At 45.9% G+C, this 25,161-nt stretch overlaps 1 long non-coding RNA gene across 1 annotated transcript; it reads right to left on the reverse strand.

Moving 5' to 3' along the window:
• Positions 1 to 2,126: 2,126 nt before the first annotated feature.
• Positions 2,127 to 19,015, reverse strand: LOC149371020 (uncharacterized). The gene is made up of 3 exons (XR_016286522.1): positions 18,574 to 19,015; positions 12,664 to 12,754; positions 2,127 to 2,578 (listed from the first exon to the last, which is right to left on the reverse strand). It is a non-coding gene; the product is annotated as an uncharacterized LOC149371020 (long non-coding RNA).
• Positions 19,016 to 25,161: the final 6,146 nt, after the last annotated feature.

The raw sequence follows: 25,161 nt of genomic DNA on the forward strand, positions 1-25,161 counted from the left end.
CGAAAGCGCTCCGGTGCAAGCGCGACTGGAATTTTGAAATTAAGGTCGAGGGCAAAGCTGTACCGAAAGTTAATCACATCAGGATCCTCGGACTTTTTATCCAAGAGGACGGTTATAATGAAGGAACTATCAAGAAGCTCAGCAACTACGCTGCGCAAGTAACAGGGATCTTCAGGAGGGTCGCGCTGAAGGGCAGGGGCCTCAAAGAAAGTAGCCGCTTGAAACTGACGCAGGCGTATATTATTAGCCGAATATGCTATGCCACGCCATTCCTCGATATTAGGGTAAACGAGAGAGAGAGAAGATCGACGCAATTATTCGGCGTTGCGTCAAGAGGGCGCTGGGCGTACCTATCTCCACCTCTACAGACCGCCTGTTGGAAATGGGGATGCATAATACTTGGATTGAACTCGCCGAGGCGGTGCGAATCGCCCAGCTCGAAAGACTTGATTGAGTACAACGAATACGGGCCGGACCATCTTAGAGTGGGTCGGCCGAAAAGTAGATAGGGGCATATGCGACAAGGTCGCCCTACCGCCACAATGTCGCGAGAATATCATCGTTCCCCCCCCCCTCCCCCGCAACATGCACCCAGAACATCAGAGGGAAAGACGGGAGAAGAGGGCGGAGGCGCTGGTTAAAAGGGCCGGGAATTTCAGGGCAAATGAGGTTGCCTACGTGGACGCAGCGAGTGGCAGGTCGGGGGCGGCGGTCGCCTCAGTAGTCGACGGCCGAGGTGCACCAGTCGCCGCCGCCTCCATAAGCAGTAGAAACATAGATACGGCCGAGGAGGTCGCAATAGCGCTTGCTTGCGCCGGAACCAAGGCTAGTTTAATTCTTAGTGACAGCAAAACAGCAATCTGACACATCGGAAAGGGCAGGGTCTCGCCAGAAACGGCTCGAATTCTGTCCGCAGCCAAAATTGATCGCAACATCACCTTAATTTGAGTCCCAGCACGCACATCCGTCCCCGGTAACGAGGCGGCCCACATGTTAGCCCGAGATCTCTACTTCCGGGTAACTGTAGAACCACCCGACACTCAGGGGATGGACGAACGTTTGCAAACATACGCGGAAATCGCCGTGCACTACAGGTTAGGCAAGCGTCTAATGCCACCACCAGATTCAAACTTAACCAATACAGAGGCCATCGCCTGGAGACGATTACAGGCCGGATATTTCGTTAACCCCGTCTGGTTATTTCAAACCACGTTGGACGATAAAAAAGATGACAAATGTAAGACCTGCGGAGCGAGGGGGACCCTCGATCATATAATTTGGCAATGCCCTGGATCCCCGGGTGCTGAGGACAATATTAAGAGAGAAGCCTGGGAGGCCCTTCTGCGAAGCGAGGTCCCCGCCGACCAGAAACGAGCTGTCCGCCTGGCGGTTGAAGCCGCGAACAGACAATGTATATTCGCCAGTCTTTAGTCGCGGAGGTCCCGTCCCCTAGGCCTGCGTGCCAGGGACGGGGAGTAGGGAGCCTCCTACATCGGTGGAAATAAAAGTTGTTATCAATCAATCACTTGCGAGTTTGGCCTGTGGCGGCGATACCTGTATCTTGGTTCTTGCTCTTTTATGCGTTACAAGAGCTTTGCTGTCAGTATAAGTGGCGTTTTTGTAATCAGGAGCTGGTATTCTGTCGATACAAGCCAACTTCAATTTCTCCTCAGTGTCCCTTTAACAGAACCCTGACCGACATGCTCTCACTGTAAAAAATAAAACACCTCTAAAGGAGTTTCCAGGTGTCTATAACTCGCACCCGTGCACCCGGCCCAGAAGGGTGTTTTGTGATTTCAATACACCTTTAACGTGGGGTGTTTCATGAAAGAACCAACCCGAAAATGATACAACTTGACTCAAAGGTGTTGAGGTGTATCACACGCTATTACCACCGAGCCACAGGAGTTTTATGCTTCTTACACCTCTACACCCTTCAGGAAAAAGCATGCAATGGGTTCATAATTTGTTCCCACTTTTATTACTTTTCTTAACCGTTCTTTAAATTTACCATTATAATGCCTACGTATTGCAATATACCTGTATTACTGGAGCTCTTCATAGCAGTAAACAGGCTGTATGCACCTAAGAAAAACGTTTATTGACAAAACTCACAAAACTGCAGAAATGTTGAATGTTTTTTATTAGAACAAAACACAACCATAAAACAATGCACAAGAAGCTTCTCCAATGAATTCCTCACTGCCATTCAAAGAACTTAAAATTTTAAGGTACAACAGCACCATACCTGCTGTTATTGGGTTTATGGTGCTGCAAGAATAAGGTTCCATTGCACTTACTCTAGCTCCTAATTTTTCAGAGCAAACAGAATGAAAAATTCATGCCTGTGCAGCCTTCTATACCAGCCTGAAGAAGGCTTGGACTGTGACGCTAACTCCCAGGAAAAAGCAAAAAAGCAAACTTAAGGCAGCTTATGCTGAACACCCATATTCCTGACATTATGGCAGTTGTGGAGTGAGCCGCAGTGGTAAGCCTGCTGAGTAGTCATCCTCCCTCGACGAACAGGTTCTCAGCCACCTCAGGATTGTCTTCGGTGAACAGCATACATGGTGTGAGTCTGCATTTCAGACAAAAACAGTAAAATATTTCATATCAGTTTACACTGCTCAATGGTCCTTATAAATGCCAACATATTGATCATTAACAATGTGTTTTATAATGCATGCTAACGCTAACAGAAAGAAGAAAATCTGTCCAAGTTGCAAGCAGGCGCGAGCTGTTATTTTTTGAACCATTCCAAAGAGGCCACTGTGGTTTAGAAAAAATAGCTCTAAACGGCATTATATAAACAATGTTTTAGCTAAAAAGCTAGATGTTATGAAATGGAATGAAGGTGGTCAGGCCATGCAATTAATTCTGCACGAACTGCTACAAGCTAGTGCAAACCACTGGCCTGCCTGGCGGGTAAACTGATTATAAAAGGCACAAAACACCATGACAACAAAGGCGAAAATAGAGCACTTCAAAATGCTTTACAATAAACCAAACGACAAGTAATGTGCAACATTCACTGTAACAGAAAGCACAGTATCTGATCAAAGTCAGCAATACGACCCCTTCTATGAGAGTGGTCGGCTGCAACTAACGCAAAGCATGCATTCATTATTACACCAAGCAAGTGACATCTTGAAAGGCAGGCAACAGTGCTAAGTTAACATATCTCCCATGTCCGCAGCCAGTAAACTCAAAAATCCATTAAGAAAAATTTGCACAAGGCCACTAAACTACTACAAGAAAAGGAGCTCGGCCAGTTGGTGCATGAATCTGTGCAAAACCACGCAGGATAACAGGACACAGACAAGACAGGTGCAGCGATAACAACTTCGGAATTCCTTGTTTAGTTTGCAATGAATACAGGAAGCATCATCCAAATACAAAGAAGGAAAGTCATGGAATCGTCATTTTGTCAAATCTGTCGTGATTATTTATCCAGGTAGTTGATTTCTTTTTCGTTAGAGTTAGTGATGATGTGCTTAAACAGGTTGAACAATTCTTATGTACTATGCACGTCTCTTACATTTCCTCAGAATTTTACATTGTCGAAAGTGTGATATACACTCACAGTCCGATACGTGTCTTGGTAGCTTGCTACCATATCCTTTCTCAGTATTCCGACATGTTGCATTAGATAAATGTTAACACGCTGGCCTTATTTCCCAACACAGGACGCTCCGCGTGACGGAGGGATCTTGTAAACTAAGCCACTGTCGCATGCCATGAATTTGTCTCTGTGCTTCGTCTTATGCTGGGCTGTTTTTGAAGCACCTTTGCTAGGAGCATTGCACACTACGTTCAGCTACTTTCTGTGAAAAAGCAAATGAAGCCACTGCAAAGAACTTCCACAAGCTGCAAACAAACGTCAAGCCAACAACTTGACCAAACTAGGGCTGGTTGTGAAAAAGAGTGAGGGCCTATGCCTGAATGCCTTCTTTATGGCAACAACGCAATGATAACTGGCCTTTCAGAGTAATTGTCTCTGAACAAGGATCGTGGCAGCAACCCTTAGGGCAGTATCTGCAAGAATTGCTCTCCTTGCTCACCGTGGAAGACCTTTTCCTGGTAAAGAAGCCAGAAGTGTCCGCATTCCTCTTGAACAGCCGTCTAGAAGGAGTGTCTTCTCATTGTCATCAAGGACTAACATTACACGCTGCCACATACCACCTTGTTTGAGACGGTAAGAGAAGGCATTGATTCAATGGGAGCAGCACGATTCCAGAACCAATGCAGAATTAATGCTGATAGATTCCTCGAGCTGCTAACCATCTATTATTTTAGTTTAATGACCTGCACACACAGTGGCAAGGAGTATGCACCAGTTCCTGTGTTGCACTAATTCTCATTGTCCTGCTAGCCTGTCAAGATAGCCAACTATTAAAAAGCTTTGCATGAAACCAATTTGATAATGACCTTCGAATTCTTGGACGACTTCCAAGTAATCCACAAGCTTCATAAACAAGGGCAACACAACGGCATTGTTCACATATTCAAGACCTTCTCCGAAGTCCTTGCTGGAGGTACAGCTTCTCGATCTATGGCTGCACATCAGAGAGGCCCATATGTGCTGGTGTTATGTTCCACAGTCGAAAAAAAGACTGTTGCTACTGGCACACTAAAAAATGTCTCAAACAGATTGTGTATTGACTGTCGGCAGGAAAGCGTTGAGGCCCAACTAACATAGTTACCTGAAGCTAGTTTCCCGGATGACCTCGTCTGCAGCCTTCGCTTGAAGATAATGAAAGAAATTTGCTGATCCACCCCAACGAGGCTTCAGAAAGAAGAATGGAAGTTAGCCGTGACGGCATATGTGCATGGTATCAGCCACGCGCAAGAGAAAGTGGTCAGGCGAGCTGGTATGAACTTACTAAACAAGGTGCCTAAGTCACTGTCGCATGCTGCGGATTTGACAGCCTTCTTTTATACCAGGCTGTCTTTGAAGCACCCTAGCTGGGCGTGTTGCATACTAAGTTCACATCAGCCTGCCTGACCACTTTCTTTAGTGCGTGGCTGATACCATGCACCTATGACCTTAATCACCGTGTTGCCCACTACCCTACTGGCTTCCACGTACTCCTCTGGCTCCCTGCACACCATGTGGGCCTGGGTGAGAAGCTGCTGCCTCGTTGAGTGGTTCCTTACCGCGTCTTCTCTTCAGGCAACTGAGCAATGTGACCTATGAAATCACGTCCCTGCACTCCCGCACTCTTCTCCCGGCCCCCTCCACAAAGCTCGTGCACGTCACCTGTCTTAAGCCCTACCATTCACACCACCTTAGGGCGCCCAGGGGCTGTGCTTCCTTCCGCGAGGCGGAGGGGGTAGTGCTACAGTGCAAGTTGCAAGGCGAAGAGGACGTTGTTTTGACACTGGGCAGTTGACGACAACAGAGACGCTGCAGCTAGCGCTCGGGGTGACTTGGTTTGGGGTGCCTTCTGAGTGCAACCTGTCGCGCCTGCTGCTGAGCTAAACCCCATAATAATATGCTATGGCAGCTATGTTCCATTCTTTCTGAAGCCTTTTAGAGGTAGATAGGCAAATTTCTTTAAACTGAAGCCAAGGCTGCAGATGAGGTCATCTGGGAAATCAGCTTCAGGTAGCCATGTCAGGTGGGCCTCAAGGCATTCTTGCTGACGGTCAATACACGAGCTATTTAGGATATTTTTCAGTGCGCCAGTAGCAACAGCCTTTTTTTCGACCCTGGGAAGTAACGCCAGCACATATGGGTCTCTACAAAGTACAGCCATAGATCAGGAAGCTGTACCTCCAGTGGCGTTTCTTTGGTCAGCTCAAAGTTAGCAAGAACTTTGGAGAAGGTCTTGAAGATGTCAACAATGACTTTGTGTTACCCTTGGTAATGAAGCTTGTGGATTACTAAGAAGTCGTCCACAAATCGGAAGGTCGTTATCAAACTGGTGCCATGCACAGCTTTTTAATAGTTGGCTATTTTGACAGGCTAGCAGCACAATGAGAATTAGTGCAACACTGGAACTGGTGCATACTCCCTGCCACTGTATGCACACATCATTAAGCTTTACATAGGTAGAACGGAAGTAGATGGTTAGCAACTCGAGGAATCTATCTGCATTAATTCTGCACAGGTTCTGGAATTGTACTGCTCCCATTGAATTAATGCCTTCTCTTATCGTCTCAAACAAGGCAGCATTTAGCAGCGTGCAATATAAGTCCTTGATCAGAATGAGATGACAATTCTTCTGTACAGCTGTTCGAGAGGAATGGGGACACTTCTGGCTTCTTTACCAGGAAAAGGTCTCCCACGGTGAACAAGGAGAGCAATTCTTACTGCCCTAAGGGTTGCTGCCTTGATCCTTGTTCAGCGACAATTACTCCGAAAGGTCAGTTATTGTTGCGTGTTTTTGTAATAGCGAAGGCATTCAGGCATAGGCCATCACTTTTCTTCATAGCCAGCACTAATTTGGACAAGTTGTTGGCTTGACACAAGTTTTTAGGTTTCGTTCTTCACTGTTTGGCGCTTGACCTTCTTTTGCAGCTTGCGGAAGTTCTTTGCGATGGATTCATTTGCTTTTTTGCAGAAAGTAGCTGAACGTAGTATGCAACGCGCCCAGCAAAGGTGCTTCAAAAACAGCCCAACACAAGATGAAGCACCGAAACAAATTCACAGCATGCGACTGTGGCTTAGTTTACGAGATCCCTCTCTCATGCGGAGCGTCGTATGTTGGGAAATAAGGTCAGCGTGTCAACATTTGTCTAATAGAACAAGTCGGCAATACTGAGACAGGATATAGTAGCAAACTAGCAAGACATGTGCCGAACTGTGAGTACACTCCACACTTTCGATGATGTAAAATTCTTAGGAAATATAATTAACAGCTCATGCCGAGATATAAGAGACGTGCATGACACATAAGAATTGTTTAACCTATGGAAGCACATCATCACTAACACCAACGAAAAAAGAAATTGACTATCTGGATAAATAATCCCGACAGATGTGACCAAATCATGATTCCATGACTTTTCTTCTTTTGTATTTTGGATGATATTTCCTGTATTTATAGTGAGCAAAGCAATAAATTTTTCAATTGTTAGTCAGCGCAGTACCTGTGTCTTCCTGTTAGTGCCCTGTTACCCTGCACGCTGCTTTGCCTAGACTAATATACTATCACACATTAAGAGATGAAGTCTACATCTGGAAAAAGACCACAAGGGGTTCCAAGCTGTTTCCTTTCTGGTTCGCGTTCCCTTTCTTGGAGGCATACATGCACTACGTAGTGAACAAAAGTACAAAGTAGATAAATAGAATTGATCATCTTGCAAATATCACTACTGTAAAATGGTGTTAACAAATGGCCACATTCATCCTTAGGACAGATCTGCATTTCATCTGTTATTACATATGAAACATGAAACTACCAAGCAGCCAGGTGAATGAATACATTTTTCCCAGAAATTTACCAAAGGTACACACAGTGATACCATTCCAGTGGATCAGTTGAGTATGCTGCTCAGGAGCAGCAATATTCATATGGGGTGAATGCTAGCAGCATAAAATATTGGCAACGCAATACAAGTTTGCATACAAGATGCGAAATAAATGGCATGATATGGAACCATTCCAATTATGCAAGCAGAAAAAATTGCATTCAACCTACACTGCAATATTAATCGAGCTACAAAAATAATATAAAGGCTCCTTCAAATCAGCGCACAGTTGGCATTTATATGCCATTGGGTCATTCCATGCCAACTGTTCCAGGCTTAGCACTGAATCTTCGATTTCTTTAAAAAAATTCATGGCTTATTGCATTACTTAGGCAAACATTATCCCAGCTTGTTTTAGGCGGAGTAATTTTTTCCCGTCGTAGCCGCCATCTCATGTTTGAAAGTGATAGCCAAACGTAAGCTTGCAAAAAAATTTGTAAAAAGAAACATTCTTACGCAGGACTATGAAGTTTCTGTTATATAAATTAAAGGTATTACATATCCAATGCAGTAAATTGAACTTATTTTGTTTTAAATAAAACATGTAATAAGTACAAAATATAAAAATTTGAAATCTTTTATCAAATTTTATGTTCTCACAGTAGTTATTCTATTTTCTAAGCTGTCGAGAAGGCAAAGGCGATAAAAATGTTTGAGAGAGCAAAACACGTAAGGCAAGCTAGCGAAAGCATTCTAAAGTCGAGAAAATTTGCTTTTTGTGACATATTCAGTAGTCTACTACATAATGAGGTGATCTTAATTAAATTATGAAAGATAGAAAGTTAAACAGTACTATTTAATGGCATTTATTTTTAGTTTATTTGGAGCTCTTTTTTGTTTTAAGCGAGAAAACAATCTTACACGTTGAGTCCCTGCGTTCAACATCGACACTGCTCAGTGCTTCCTTTTCACTCCAGCACACTTTGCCACCAGCTGTAAATTACACAAAACCAGCACTCCGCTGCCCGAATACAATGGTGTGCTGGTCTTCGATGCCACCAGCTTCAGCAATAAAGAAACCTGCTGAAGGATAGATTTACAAAAAGTAAAAATGAAGTGGCCACATGGCAGGACGGCTCTCGTTCCTCGACACAAACAGTACTCAGCCGGGAAGCACTTTAACGGCATTGGTGGAAGTGTGAGGCCCCCTGCAGCAACTGAAAGCATTCAGAGACCATAGAAAGGTCAAATACTGATCCTCTATAAGCTGTTTACATGGGCGGAGAAAACCATTAAGAGTGTCGTAGCCCTCTGGGTGCTCCAACAAATGATTCAAGAAAATAAAGGTGAACTGACTAGGCAGTTTACAAAAGTGCTACCATTAAAAGGAATACGCATTTTTCACCACATCAAGCCTTTATCTTTCTCTCAATGGTGCATGCTGGACTTAAGTCATGCTCGAGTTTAAACTGACAAAATTTGAGCGAATATGCCAGCAGACTTCTCAAAACCAAAATATGAGGAGCATCCACATGGAGCACCGTGCAGCAAAGCTTTGTGTCTTCTTGATGCTGGCTCTAGCATGCACCGCAGTGTCGAGCAAGCAGCCAGCAATGCTGGGGTTGAAGGTAGAGACTCAAATTGCGAAATTATTTTCTCGCCTAAAACGAAAATTGCTCCAATTAAAATTTTAGAAATGTCACAGCCTTTAGAAAGTAAATGAGGCCAACCTCACTGTGCAACTGGTGGCTGAATATGCCTCAAAAATAGAATTTTTTTCAGCTGACTGACATGCCTCGCGTTTTTTTCATCTCTGAAACACTTTTATTCCATCCTTTGCCTTTTGGATAACCCAGAAAAATGGTTTAAATGACTTATGAGAGCATAAATTGGATAAAAAATATCAATTTCCAATATTTTTGTACCTTCTTTCATGTTTTATACATGAGTCCAATTTATTGGATATGAAAGCACATCCTTTATTTACATGAAAAAGTTTCAGTCATGCGTAAAGCATTTATTTTTAACATGTTTTTTTGGAAGACTTAGCTTTGCTATTGCTTGTAAACATAGGACGGTGGCCACGACACGAAACTTCTTTTTCTCCGCCAAGAACATGCTGGAAAAATCTTTGTCATGGTAATAAAATAAGCCATGATTTTTTTGTTTCTTTAAGAAATCAAGTGCAGTCGAGTGCAAAAGTCTGGATAAGGTGGCGTGGAATCACCTTATTAAGTATTGCACAGCAGCAAAATGCACAGCCTACTTATCACCAGGCATATAGCAGCTTCCATATAGGTCAATATATTGGCTGGACTTTAAGAGGCTTCTGTAACACTAGAAAAATTACAATTGCAAGTTACAAAGAGGACACCAATCTGAACAGATGTATAACCCTGACACTGAGAACTCCCACTCCCCTACTTGGATGGTGGTGGCTCAGCGGTTATGGTGCTCGGCTGCTGACCCAAAACACGCGGGTTCGATCCCGGCCGCGGCGGCTAGAATTTCTTTGGAGGAGAAATTCTAGAGGCCCGTGTACTGTGCGATGTCAGTGCACGTTAAAGAACCCCAGGTGGTCGAAATTTCCGGAGCCCTCCACTACGGCGTCTCTCATAGCCTTAGTCGCTTTGGGACGTTAAACCCCATAAACCAAACCAAACCTACTTGGATGGTGGCATTGTTCCTGTCAGTCTACCTAATATAGTCCCCGCAATATCATAATGAGTCGAGCATTTTGCCTTCTGTAGACGTGAGCAGCAAAGGAGACTTAATGCTGCTAATAACAAACATAAGCATCCTAAGAGTTTGGTAAGCTTGCAAAATTTAAGCTTGTTCGGTTCCAAAAAGATGCAATAGCAATCTGAATGGTCATTCATTCAAACCAAGCGAATGCAATTGGTAAAATGGCTTCACAATGTAAAAAGTTACTTTCTTGAACTAGTCGGTATATGTTCGTCAGCATGAAGGGCACAGCATGACAGTAATGGGAAGAAAGAACTAGACAGACTCGGCGCTGACTGACAATCTAAAGATCGCCACAAAATAAACAAGTGAAAAAAGGGCACAACCAACATTTCTTTTGCAACAGTTTGCCTGCTTGCAAAACATGTGGCACTGCATTAAAGATTGTCTGCAAAGGGCAAAAATGCTGGCGAATAAAAACAAATAAAAAGTGTTTAAAAATGTAGAAAAACCATTACTCTGCCGTCTAAACTGCTGAGGTAGCCTAGTTCTTTGCATGTGAGCACAACAGTAGGTTTGCTGATGCATTTGTCTTGCTCCTGACGGATCAAACGCATCAACAACAATCTCCCGCGTGTGCTGGTCCTTATGTAAGTGCACAGTATGGTAGGCTGAAAGCAGAGGCGCAGTTTTCACACGACAGCCAATATATGACCATATTGCTTTCGGGAGGTGGTTTTAAGGAGCTCTTGTGTTCGCTCAGAAAGTCGTTTAGGCATCTCCTGTTTGACTGATACAACCCGTTCCGCGGGATAGCTCACTTCTGTGCGCCACATTTTTGGGGCACTTGTACATAAGAGAATTCTTGGTTCTTTTCGCATTCTGCAGGTGCCATCCCTTCACAGTTGACACTCTTGCAGAGACGTTGCAATTTGCTTGGAGCTGAGAATACTACTCGCACACCGGCCCTAGCTCCTATTCTTTTCAAGTTGTGAGACGAGATTGTTGTTGATGCGTTTGATCCATCAGGAGCAAGACAAGTGTGTCAGCAAACATTCCGTTGTGCTCACACGAAAAGAACAATACTTGGGGACAGCTTTCTGTGGCTATGCAGTGGAAGCTATGAGGGCAAGGCTTTTACAAGCGTGCCTCTTACCACACCGTCACGAGGGACAGAGATAGGTGTTTAAGCTGGCGGTGCGTGCTCGTACCTTCCACTGCATAGCCACAGAAAGCTGTCCCAGACTATAGGCTACCTTAGCAGCTTAGAAGGCAGAATAGTGATTTTTTCAACATTTTTTATTCTTTTGTTTTTATTCGCCAATGTTTGTTTTGCTTTATGTAGTCAATATTTGATGCAGTGCCACGTGTCGGTAGTGCTCGTTTTTCATCTATTTATTGCCCATGCTCTGCGCAGTTGAAATAATTGTGATGCCAGCTACTGCTACCTCAAAAAAAAAAAAAGAACAGTGGGGTTATGAGCCACACAGTTAGCTATTCTGCTTTAACATAGACCGGACTGGCATAAGTGACTGTACAGGAAATAGAAGATGTATTAAATCCAAAAAGCCATTCAGCTTGCTCTTGCCTACATCTGTAAGTGTGCTCTTGGTGCCAGATGTCCCACAAACTAACCCTCTAGGCTTTCTAGCCACCGTTATCAATGGCTTTTAGTTGATTCTAGCTGCAGCTAACTAACTTGAATGCTGATGCTACAGTAAGGGTCTAGGCTTTTTTTTTTAATTATCACTCTTGATTGTCTAAGTATTCATACCTGCTTCTGCATTGGGCTTCTGACTGGCTTATTTAAATGAGTGTACCTGCATTATATTTGTCATACTGAGACCCTTACATATGCCCACATATATTTAGTTACAAAAGCAGGTCTTAAAGTGAGCACCCAGTGAGTAGGGGTTATGTTTTAGGACAGGATTTTATTTTGCAGCACTTTTTGTAACAACCCATTTTCCATTATCAACAACTGATAACGACAATGTTTAGAAATTCCCAACTTCATGACACAAAAATAAAGATGCACCAAGAAGCTCTAGTTTTTGTCCTAATCCCATTCACATCATACAAAACAAACCCATCCACACATTTGGCACTTCATTTGCCGTCTCTTGGAATCCACTCCGTTGGTCCTCTAGTGTAACGGAGAGGATTCCAAGAGAAGGCAAACGTAGCAGTGGGCGGCAGGAAGTTAGGTGGGTGGATGAGGTGAAGACATTATGCGGTAGCACACTTATTATCACCAAATGCTAGTACGAAGTTCGCAGGGATATGGTAGCCGCAGCTGGCAAAGGCAGTCCTTTGCCCTGCAGTGGGTGTAATCAGGATGATGATGATGACGAGAAAACTACGTTCAACAACACTCAAACTGGTTTGCAATAACCCTATGCTGACAACGAACTAGCAAGGATGTACAAATAAATGAGGGCATGGTTAGGCTATGTACCCTGTTTCATGAAGCAGCTTGATGAAGGAAAGAAGGGAAAATGGCCCAAAAGAGAACCAAGCATACAACATAAAAAGAAGCTTGCAGCAAGAACTAAAACGCACCTTTGCTTCCATACTGCTCATGAATATTGCCCAGTGGCAACAAGGTGCAAGCTGTGGCTGTGGACTCCCATGTGGATGTAGATGTTTCCCCCTGCAGACATCCATTTAATACCATCACGATTAGAGGCCGCCAAAATTCAGAAATTAGGTCACTATGGCCAAACAATGAAGCTTTTAAAAACTTGAAAACGCAAGCTAAATATACCTAGCTGGCACAGCACAGGATTCTTTTATCTGGATGACGTTGTAAAAACAATTGAAAACCAAAATAGATAGCAGCGTCAACAAATTTATGCAAAAACCTGGCCTGATGCAAAAACGACCAGCGGTCAGCGCCTGCAGCACACAAAATTGAAAGCTTATCTCAGACGTCCTGTTGACGCAACGCATTTTACGCAGAGATACAGAATAGACCTTACGCACGGGCGGAAAAATTACGACGTGCAGATAAACCGTAGGACAATGAATTTGACGAAATAGCGTTAAACGGCTTTAAATTTGACAGAACACACATACTAGAGCTCTTAAGTAGCATGAGGCAGTACTCTGCAACATTCGTTTCGTCAAAACAAAAACAGCTCTGAGTAGAATGATTCTCGGCGAACTCTGTTCAGTGCTGCTTCTCTCCCTGGATACACGGAAAGAGCTGCCTGTCTGCAGATCTCGGCACTTTGGTAATAGAAGCGGCAAGCCTTGAGGCCGCTCTTCCGTAAAATATGCTTTGAATAATGCAAACCAGCATGCATGAAGACATAGGATTGCTGGCAATTTCCTCACTGGCGTCCCAGAACCCTCCTCGCAGCGTCGCCTCTCGTCCTCCGCTCTTTTCTCCCTTCTCCTCTTTTTTTCTTTCACGGCTGTTGCGCTCTTCGGTCTATTCCTCCGGCGAGTCTGCCTCCGCGCACCGCCGCCGCGAATCTGCGCGTCTTCTGAACCGCGGCCTGGTCAGCGCGCCTCTCAATGTGCTGACGCATGAACACGTAGGTGGTGGTGGAAACGTTTATTGCCAATGACGTAAATCGTAGGGGGCGCCTGGTTTGCCGCAAAAGTTTGCATGATTACGAGAATTGGTCTGGGTATCGGGCATGCAGCAGTATTGGGTATTGAGCAGTCCGGGTTTGTAGTTGTCGCCAATGTGCAGCCTGCGCTATGGTGAGGGACGGAGCGGGGGGTGCGTATTCCCTTCTTTTGTCTCGGTAATACGAGAGAATATCACGGAAGGAGACCAGGTAGTGCGCGGGCCGCGGGCGAACGGACCGTCGTGTGAACCGCCCTTTAACGCCATTTTAAGTACGTGCGCAGTCGCCTTCTTTGCGCGAGGAACGTGCCGGCCACACAAATGGCTCGAAGGGCAACGCGAAAATCGCGAGCCGGCCGCCCTAGAAGCTCGCCAGGAGCAGAACAGCTGTGAAAGACAATACGAGCAGAATCGCTTTATTAAGGCGAAAGCCTTTAATGCCTCATACTGTCGTGAGCTGGGAATGCACTACCTGGTCTCCTTCCGTGATATTCTCTCGTATTACCGAGACAAAAAAAAGGGAATACGCACCCCCCGCTCCGTCCCTCACCATAGCGCAGGCTGCTCAATACCCAATACTGCTGCATGCCCGATACCCAGACCAATGCTCGTAATCATGCAAACTTTTGCGGCAAACCAGGCGCCCCCTACGATTTACATCATTGGCAATAAACGTTTCCACCACCACCTACGTGTTCATGCGTCAGCACATTGAGAGGCGCGCTGACCAGGTCCAGAAGTAGTAGTAGTAGTGAAAACATTTATTTATTTTTTTCAAAAGGAAGAGTTAGGGAGTAGGGGGATGGGGATAGATAGATGTGGAGCTTCAGTGGTCGGTATTCCCTAGTCCAGGATCCCGTTGGCCTCCGCCGCTGCCTTGGCCCTCGTCACCAGCATAAGCTGTGTGCTCGGGTCGGAGTCAGCCAGGAGGGCCTCCCACTGCTCTAGACTAGGGCTATTTACCTTTGGTAGTAAAGGGCTTTTTTCGCAGCCCCAGGTGGCGTGGTACGTTGTGGCGTAGCCCCCACACCACACGCACTCTTTCGCGTATCTGTTCGGCCACATTTTGTGATACATGGCTCTGCTTGGGTAGGTGTCTGTTTGTAGTCGTCTGAGCGTGGTGGCCTGCTCTCTGTCGAGGATATCCGCCGGAGCCGAGTACTTCTTGCGCGCTCCCAACAACGCCTTCATTGCCTCCCCGTAAGATTGTGGCGTGCTGAAGGGTTCGACCGGCAAACCCGCCCTCCGGTTCGTGAACCCTCGGACAACGGTGTCTGCCATGAGATTTCCCTCAACCCCAGTGTCAGGGACCCAAATGATGGTGTGTTGAATGCTTGTGTTGTTTGATCCATGTCTGTGTTGTTTTTGTTCGAAGAGGATACTCGCGGCTTTTCGGCCGATCCTTCCATCTCTGTATGCCCTTGCTGCAGCCTGAGAATCCGTCGCTATCCAGTAACTCAGTCCCTGCCGATTGGCTTCAGTCAGGGCTAGAGCTATGGCGATCTCTTCCGCTGCTTGTGTTGTCCTTGTGCGCACTGATGCACCAGTAACTATATTCCCATTGGCGTTCACTACTGCTGCCGCCCTAGCGTTTTCCTTCGTTCTGTACTTGGACGCGTCAACATACAGAGCCATCTGTTTTTTCTTTAGGAACCTGTCCAACTCCAATGATTTCGCCGCCCGTCTTCCTTCGTGGTTCTTGGGGTCCATGTTTCTGGGCACTGGTTTAACCAAGAAAGTGCTCCTAATTTGGCTGTCAATGTCTGTCTTGTCTTCGCCCTCGTCTTCTGCCGGGTATCCTAGCTTGACCAGTAGTGCGCGGCCAGCGGCTGTTCTTTTAAGTCTTTCCATTTGAAATCTGAGCATGGTTTCGCTGTGCTCCTCATACGTGCCGTACACCCCCATGTTCATCAGCTTCTCTGTCGAGGCGCAGGTCATGACGCCTAAAGCTTGCTTATACGCCCTTCTGATGCATGTTTCCATTTTGTTCTTTTCCCCTTTGTTAGGTTGTAGGTACGGAAGCGCGTACGTCATCCTCGGTATGATGAGCGCAGAAGTGATCCGTAACGCATCTCGCTCCTTCACCCCTTTTCTCTTGTTCGTAATCCGGCTTAACATCCTGCATATCTGTTTCGTGGAGTGTTCCAAGAGCTGGATGGTATGGTCCCGTTTGCCTTTCTCCTGCAGCCACATTCCCAAGATGCGAAGCTTATTTGTCCTCCTTACGGGTTGTCCATCTATCTCTAATTCTATCGTTCCCCTGTCCTCTTTATTTTTGTGAAGTCTAATAAATTCTGATTTTTCTGGGGAACACTGCATGCCGCTAAAGAAAGCAAATTGACCGATCTCATCCGCCGCTCTTTGCAATATTTCTTGCTTGTTTCCCGTCGATCCTTTTGTCGTCCACACTGTGATGTCGTCCGCATAAACTGAATGTTCGACATCTTTGATGTTTTTCAGTCTCCTAGTTAATCCAATCATTGCTATGTTAAAGAGCAGAGGTGAGATGATGGATCCTTGTGGCGTCCCTCTGTTTGGCGTCGTCTTCTTTTCTGACCTTATGTTGTTGATGCCGATCGTTGCTGTTCTGTTAGACAGGAAGGCCTTTACGTATGCGAAGATCCTCTCCCCACAGTTTGTTGCCGAGAGTTCTGTGAGAATGGCATTGTGGCCGATGTTGTCGAAGGCCCCCTTGAAGTCTACGGCCAAGAGTACGCCTTCTCGAGTGCCCGATATTTGTTTTAGTACCGTGTCTCTTAACTGGAGCATCACGTCTTGCGTGGAGAGCCCCGTTCTGAACCCGAACATGGTATCCGGAAACAGACCGTTGTCCTCCATGTAAATGCTCAGTCTAGTCTTGACCACTTTCTCATATAGTTTACCGAGGCATGAAGTTAGGGAAATGGGCCTAAGGTTCTCCAAACTGGGTGTTTTCCCTGGTTTAGGTATCACGATAATCTCAGCGTGTTTCCACTCCGCCGGGACCGTGCCCCTTTCCCAGTGCTCGTTGATTAGTCCAGTCAGGCTTTCGATTTGGTCATCACTGAGGTTTCTGATCATTGCATTTGTTACTTGATCTTTTCCCGGTGTTGTGTTCCTTGTGAATGACCTGGCAGCCGTGTATACCTCGTAGTCTTTTATCGGTTCATCCAGCTTCGAGTTCCTTGTCCCTGAATATACCATGGTGCAGGGTGGCACCTGCGTGCTTCCGACGTACCTGGACCAAAGAAAATCTGTAATCTGGGCGTCCGTTCCCTGAAAATTGTGCGTGATACGTTCTATCGTTTTGCTGTTTTCTCTTTTCGATTTTGTCGGGTCTATGAGGTGCCTGAGCAGCGCCCATGTTTTAGCGCTACCCAAGTTGCCGTTTAGTTCATTGCAAATTTGGTGCCAATTATCTCTAAGTAAGTTTGCAGTGTGGTCTTCTATCTCCTTATTGATTTGAGCTATTCTGAGTCTCAATTTCCTGTTATGTTTTTGTTTCGTCCATCTTTTCGTCAGCCCCCTACGAGCCTCCCAAAGATGTAGCAATCGTTTATCCGCACGTGGAAATTCATCGGTGACCTCTAGCTCCGTAGTATTGTCTCTGTGGACCTCCCGTAGTCGTTTGGTCCACTTTTCGATGTCCGTTATCGCAGTTCTTCCGGCTTCATTCTCCAACTGTTCACGGAATTTTTTCCAATCTGTGATTTTTGTCTTTCTCTGGATTGTGCTGAACCTTGTAAGTTTAATTTGAGTTTGAATTACGTAGTGGTCACTTCCGAACTGCTCCCCAGTGTTAGACCATTCGTAGTCTAGGATATTTCCTATGATGGTCAAATCAGGGCTAGTGTCTCTTGAAACGCTGTTTCCGACCCTAGTAGGGTATCTGCTATCGGTAACGATTTCCAGCCCGTGCATGTCCACTCCATCTAGGATGGTTTTTCCTTTCTTTGTATTCATCTTGTAGCCCCACTCTTTGTGCGGAGCATTGAAATCTCCCACAATCACAAGGTGGTTTTGTTTTACCAGGCCGATCACCGCTCTAATGATTTCTCTGAAGTCATGTCTCTTCTTGCGCGGTGGTGAATATATGTTAAGTACGAATAGGCTCTTCTCCCCGCGCTTCTTAGGTATTACCTCTATTAAAAGGTGTTCTATATCTTCTTCTGGTGTCGTGTGCTTGTGCGTAGTGACCCCCTTCTGACATAAAATGGCCACTTTTTTAAATCTTTCATCTACTATGGTGTCGTAGCCGACTATCTTCGGCGAAGTGTTAGTTTCTTGCAGCGCTATTACAGTAGGAGGGTGTTTATGCTGCATTACATGTATGTTGAAATCGGTTTTTTTTCTAAATCCTCTACAGTTCCATTGCCATATTGTAAATTTTTCTTCTGCGTTAGCCATGATGTGACACTACTGCTGCGCCGCGAAGATCTTCGCGCTTTCGTTTAGGTCGACCTGTTCCGGTGCTCTCTTGTTTTGTCTCCTGAACAGTTCTGCCAATCTCTGATCGGTCGCGTTCAGTCTGCTCATGATTTGTTCCAGCGTCGTCAAGACTGTTTTCTGTTGCTCCTGTATTTGGTGTAGTGGTATAGTAGCATCTATTTCTTCCCTTACTTGCGGTTGTACGGCTGCTGGCCCCTGCGTGCTTGTTTTCGTCGTGGGCGATTGTACTCCGTGTACTTTTCCTCGGTTTGTATCATTTTCTTCTCTTTGTTGTCGCTGTTCTATAAACGACGCGCAGATTCGCGGCGGCGGTGCGCGGAGGCAGACTCGCCGGAGGAATAGACCGAAGAGCGCAACAGCCGTGAAAGAAAAAAAGAGGAGAACGGAGAAAAGAGCGGAGGAGGAGAGGCGGCGCTGCGAGGAGGGTTCTGGGACGCCAGTGAGGAAATTGCCGGATTGCTTACCATTCGAGGCAGGTGCGTAGCCGTGCCGAGCTGAAGTACGTCTCCAAACCACCGCAACGCTCGTGTTTTTCATTAACGCCGACTTCAGGACAACGTTTCTACATTACAAATGCATTGTGGTGCATAAACACGCTCACATTATAACTTCGCCCTTGCTTCCTGATATCAAACCTTTAAAACGTGAGCGAGCGTCGGCCTTTCTGCCAATCTACAACAAAGAAACGCATTCGGCAGAGCCTCCAAAGGCTGCTTCTGTTCCGATACGTGAGATACGAGTACATGGACAGCAGTGAACGAACCTACGCACTACTCCAGTTATATATGCACAAAAAACACTTCAGTTCAATGCGGTACCTCGGAAAATGCGGTCGAAAACGCAGTTCACGTCAACCACTGAAGCCCGCGCACCACGACGCCGCGGCCACACCACGTGACACACAACAGGCGGGAACATGGAGGAGGGAAAGAAGGGCGGAAATAAATCAACAAAGGCCCGAAGGTACCGATGGCCGCCTAGCGGCGGAAATGCAGTTTCAGTTTCAGTTTTGAATTCAGTTTATTGGGCTTTTTACAGTGCGTACGTAAGCTAGAATGTATTTGCAGCACCGGAACAGCGTACGCAACGATTGCCAACAGTTACCAGCTACGGAAAATGCGAAGTGATTAAATTAGATATATTTCTTCGGATTCAAAAGTTACCATGAATTGGCCCCCTCGCCGTTTTTTTCTTTTACGTTCACTCCAGCGGCTGCAATTCGATGGTGGAAAAATATATATTAAAAAAAGTGTAGCCTATATCGTCGTCGAAAGTGGAGGGAGCATGAAATGTATGGCAGGCAGGTCGTAGCACATTTTAGGACGGCGGCCTCGCCGTCAAGCGACACCTTCGAAGCGCCGCACAGGGACGGTGCCAGGGCATTCGTGGTGAGGTAGCTCAGAGAGGTAGAAGATGGGCGGGAGGGCGCTAGGTTATGATGGATAGGCATAATGCCCCTAGGCCTGTGGCATTGCTCTTCATAAAATTAAATTAATCAACAAAACGCAGCGGTGAATGAGAGGAACACAGAAGGCCGAATGCGTACTGCAAGGTCTGATCGCGACAGATGTTTCTGCGGTCAGGTAGACCTTCGGCTCCCTTGGCGCTCTCATGGGCCCGCACAGCGTGCTTCCACTCGCGGCGCGCCTGTTACAAGATCAGCGGGAGGATGGAAATGTTCGCTTAAGGTTCTAAAAGTTCTAGCTCATGTTCTATGTCCTGTGCGCTGCTGTGCGTAGACGATGTTCGCTAGTTTGTACAGAACGGAAACCGGAAGCACTAAATGCCTAAATTGTCCGTGTGTTGTGCGAATGTCAGTGCTCGTTAAAGGACCCACGATTGCCGAAAATAGTATGTAGTCCTCCACTACGGTGTCTCCGATAGCTCAGGTTTAGCTTTAAGACATTAAACGCCGTATACCTCAGCATTTTTTTTGTAATGGGTTTGCACAGGTACCTTCTGCTACTCTTTCAGTTTTTGTTCTCCTCCCTTTGATCTTTGAGCTTCTCAAGCTCTTCTGGGAACCTAATTAACTTCAGGTCTCCATAGTTACCTTTCTTCCAGTTGACACAGAGGTTGCTTCAAGAAATTGCTAATCTGGGTCTGGTTGTTTGTGCGTAGTTTCGTGTGTAAAGTAGAATGATTTCGCGTAGACAGTACTCCGTTTGAAACATATACAGGGTGTTTCACGTAACTTGAACCAAGGATTTTAAAAAAGCGGTACACCGCAGCCAGCTGAAACCAACGATGCACTGTTCGCCATTATGTGGCGCTCCTCAGAATATTTTTTTATTGCGCTTAATTTGTTAATTAACTAAGATGAATTATGCAAATTTTCAAATATTCACTTTAGTGCCAAAACCGTTACGTTAGGTTGTAGAGCAGATTTATAAACAACCAATCCAGTTCATTGTAGCATCGTATCTCATACGGGGTCCTTTTTTCCGGCATCTAAAAAAAGCCCGCGCGTCAGCACTTTCTGCAGCGGCGCGGCGGCCGTTCACTTCGCCACGGTCAGCGGGCACGCTGCGTTTGCTCGAAACGCCGTTGAGAGCGCTGCAATTTGGTAGCGCACGAGCGTAGTCACATGGTATTTTTTCATATTTCGCGGGCTTTCTTTAGATACTGGGAAAAAGGACCCCGTATGAGATACCATGCTACAATAAACTGGATTGGTTTTTTTATAAACCTGCTCTACAACCTAACGTAACAGTCTTGGCACTAAAATGAATATTTGAAAATTCGCATAATTAATCTTAGTTAATTAACTAATTAAGCGCAATAAAAAATATTTCGAGGAGTGCCACATGATGGCGAACAATGTATCGTTGGTTTTAGCGGGCTGCAGTTAACCACTTTTTTTAAATACTTGATTCAAGTTACGTGGAACACCCTGTATTATCGCAAGACATTAACGTAATGATTTTTCTATTCACTGCGATGCAGTCGTAACAGCTTCACCTTGATATGGATTCAGTACAGGGGCACGTTATTATCAAAACAAGTAATGAGCACCCACATTCGTGGCATAGATATTATTCCAGCAATTTTTATTGGCATTTGTAATAAAATCAATAACTTTTTTTTTCAGCTGCGAGTGAACCAATATTTTTCTCGCCACTGCATGCATGTTGCGAGTATGTTTTTGCAGGCTAGTTGGTGCCTAAGCATTCTGGGTTTTTTTGCGCAAAAGACACGACACAAAAGAAACGAGGTAGACAGGACAAGCGCTTACTAACAACGAGTTGTTAGTAAGCGCTTGTCCTGTCTACCTCGTTTCTTTTGTGTCGTGTCTTTTGCGCAAAAAAACCCAGAATGCATGTATGTTCTCGGCTGCGAAAGATGTAAACCATGCCTCAAAGTGCAATCCTCAAAAGCGCATACTATCGCCCCCGTCAGAGCGTTTGTACTCCCTTCATAATTAGTTAAGTTGGGATCGCCATGTGGAATGTTGCCGTAACAATCGCGTCGATGCATCAGTGAAACGTGGATAAAATGCCGAAAACGCATGTTACTGCTTCACACGTGCACGTGTTGTTGTCACAGGAACCACGCCAACATATTTTGTCCCATAAAACACACGAGCTACAGCTATATTTTGTTTTTTACATTTCCCTTCCCCAATTAGTCCGGCATGCATAACTGAGGTGAAGCCAGCTTTACATTTTTTAAAGGAACACCCTTGCTTGCGTTGGGGGGTTTTTTGGCCATATGCATGCACCGCCCCTAAAATGCTAGGTTGCAGGACGGGTGCAGGACGGGTGCACGAGTAACAGAAACTCCTATTTTTTCGGGTGCGAGGGTGTGTTAGTCAGTTTGTTCCCTTTAAAGGTGTGAAATATGTATGTGGATGTGGAGCATAAAACGTGAGAACAAATTCTCCCATACGTAACATTCGCTTACAATACGGCCCTGCAGGAGAAAAAGCGGCTCAAGCCCTTCCAGCTTGTCTTCGGTCGTCCAGTTATTACGTCTTTGGATACGATATTGCCCGTCGACCCTCAGTGTGACCGAGAACTTGGTCTTGACGTCGCCGATTTCGTTCAGCGGAAGCGCGTCAACTGGGCAGGTAGCAAATAAACCGTCAACAGCACGTCGACGCTGACCGCTACAATCTCGGACGGCGATTTGTTACGTACGAGCCAGGCGACCGTGTGTGGGTTTGGACACCACCTCGTCGCAGTGGGTGTTCTGAAAAACTACTGCGCCGATACTTGGGACCTTACCGTGTTCTCCGCCGCATTAGCGACGTGACGGACGAAGTTTCACCGCAGCCCCAGCCCACCCATCGCGCAGTCCACCGCATCCGGATGTGCGCGTCATTTGTATGAAGCCGTACCACGACCGTCTTGCTGATTGTATTTGACGCTGAGTGCCGCCGGTTTTGCGTCGTGGTAACTGTGTTTAACTTTGCGAGTCTAACCCCTTTTCCCCACTGTGAAAGCGGGCCGCATCGAGGCGATGCTGAAAAGGAGGGAGCAATGATACAGCTCAGAAGTGGAGGAAGAAGAAGTGCTTCGCCGTCTTGCTTGTGACCGCTCGACAGACTGGAACAGCTCTTCTGCCCCCAGCTGTGTGGCGTGAAATATTCGTGACAATATTGTTGAAATGAAACTCCTTCGAACCAAATATTGCCAGGCAAGCTATGATGCCGTAAATGCATCGCGTAGAGCGTATGGTAGTAGTTCGCAGTAGAGTGGACGGACAGTCGAGGACAGAAGAGTATAGACCATGCTGCTGCGGTCAAAAATACTGACGCGTTACCGAGTGAAAACAAATGGATACTCGATTTCTATTTCCGTTACGCAACATCACAAAACAGTTTGAACGCGGAAGTGTGTTCCATATTATTCTGTCCGCGACTGTACGTGTAGCGCCCACCACATTGAAACGCCACGTCAGCTAGAAATCTAGGTAGAAAAACTGCGACATGCGGTGAGGATAATGAGCGATAAAAAAATGCGCGCATGGGTTTTGTGAGTGCAGCGTTGGCGACGTGCATGAGCTAGCCTCTGAATCAAAGAGCACAGGCAGGATGCTGCAGTAACGACCAATGTGTGAACACACTCAGGTCAAAGTGATCAAATTTTCCTCATTCTCCCTTCAAAATTTTCCTTCTTTTTGTTATTATGCCGTCGCAATCCCGCTTCTGTCCTGAGTCTAGAAGGCACTAGTGTAGCTCGTCTTTGCAAGCGCGGTGCCTTGTCGCGTGCATCCCCTTCGAAGAAGAAAACATCAGTTACAAGCTCCAATCTATTAACTGCCTCTGTCTTGCAGCGCCTGTGTCTTTCTTGCAGCGCGGATAGCTGACGGATTTGGAACCGGTCATACATGACTCCACCCCTCCAGCAACTGTGAGTGTTTTACGCTCTCTGTTGGCGGTTCAGTTTGATTAAGCTTGTGAATTTCCCCAATATTACTGCCTGCGCCTTTTCTCCAGCCCTGTTTAGGCCCCGTGGCCCTGTGCCAACCGGTCATCTATCGTGCCTCCCCGTTAGTATGGGCCGCTAGTTTTGAGCTTACCTCCACATTTGACGCTTGACCTAGATTTGTCCAGAAACGCGTCAGGTTCATCATCTATGACATTCGGCTGGTAAGTCCAAGGTCGCGGGATGTAGTCCCGGCTGCTTCGGCCGCATTTCGATGGCGAAGTTAATATAACCAGTGTTCTGTGAGTGTTCTGAGTGAATATAAAGGATCCCCCAATTGATGAAAGTTATCAACAGCCTGCCAGTAATCCGTATCTCCCAGCGCATGCTGAGCGTTGCGATGTTAAAGCCTACATAAAACACCAAAGCCTAAAGTTCCGGAGTATACGAGAAAAGTTATGGATGGTTGTTGAGCTGGACGCCCGTAGCGTCCTACCACGCTCCTCAAAACCTCATCAGACGTTTTTTGCGCTCCGTCAAAGGGTTTATATCTGTGCTGATACATGTTATCCATTTACCAACACTTGCGTAGAGCAAGTCGCCAATAGCGTTCTTAACTGCCGAGAACTTCGTTCAACACGTGGTGCTTTGAGCACTGCGGACGACACGAAGTGCAAAAACGTCAGTAGTTTTGTTTCTGCCCGTACCAGAACATTAACCAACCGTATTACAGTAATCGCACGTCCAAAATTTCCCTCCATAAGAAAAAAACTTTCAACTATAAGAGATATACAAACCATGCGACAAAGCTACCTGGCTGCAAAGGCTAAACCACGTCCTCGCAACTTCGGCTAAAAAGCCCTACTGTTGCACAAGGAAGGGATCAGATGGCCTTGAGTTTAGAGCGTCTATTCGAAAACAAAAAAAAACGGGCAGAGTGGGTTAAGGAACAAATCCTTGTTAATGGCATCCTAGTCGAAATCAAGAGGAAGAAAAGGGCTTGGGCAGGGCATGCTGTGTGAAGGCAGGAAAATTGCTGTTCCTTAAGGATAACGGAGTGGATTCCAAGAGAACGTAAGCGTAGCAGGCTGCCGCAGAAAGTTAGGTGGGTGGATGCGATCAAGAAGTTTGCTGGGTGGATGCGATCAAGAAGTTTGCTGCGATACGACGGGCGCAGCTGGGACAGGACGTGGTTAATTGGAGAGGTATGGGAAGGCATTTGTTATGCACTGGACGTAGTCAGGTTGATGATGATGATGATGTTGGCTACGTACATTGTTAGGCAGGATGACGTGTGTGAGTGGCTCGGAGTAAAGTTTAAAATCAGTTCTCGCTGCTTCCTGAACTTCGCTCCTGTGCTTGAACGTTAGCACGATGTTGGCTCTCGCCTTCTTATCTGCAGTACACGCATGTTTCATGACAATTTGTAAAGCCGTGCCATTTAACAGAGTAAATAATCTCATGCAGACATCAGCCTAAGCCATAAATTCGCTTAAAGAAAAAAATGTCATGATTTATTCCCCGCCCTTTGTTAGCGTTCGTACTCTCTTTGTACATTTAGCTCGCCGCGGGCGCATATATTACTCTTAATTGACCTAAAAGCAGCTGCGTTTAGCTCAGTTTATTGTTATTACACCACTGTCTGCTTTCAGCATGTTCAACCTAAGACCCGAAGTGTATATT

Source organism: Amblyomma mixtum, chromosome 1 (assembly GCF_055824585.1).
Source record: "Amblyomma mixtum isolate Tamu chromosome 1, ASM5582458v1, whole genome shotgun sequence".
Lineage (NCBI taxonomy): Eukaryota > Metazoa > Arthropoda > Arachnida > Ixodida > Ixodidae > Amblyomma > Amblyomma mixtum.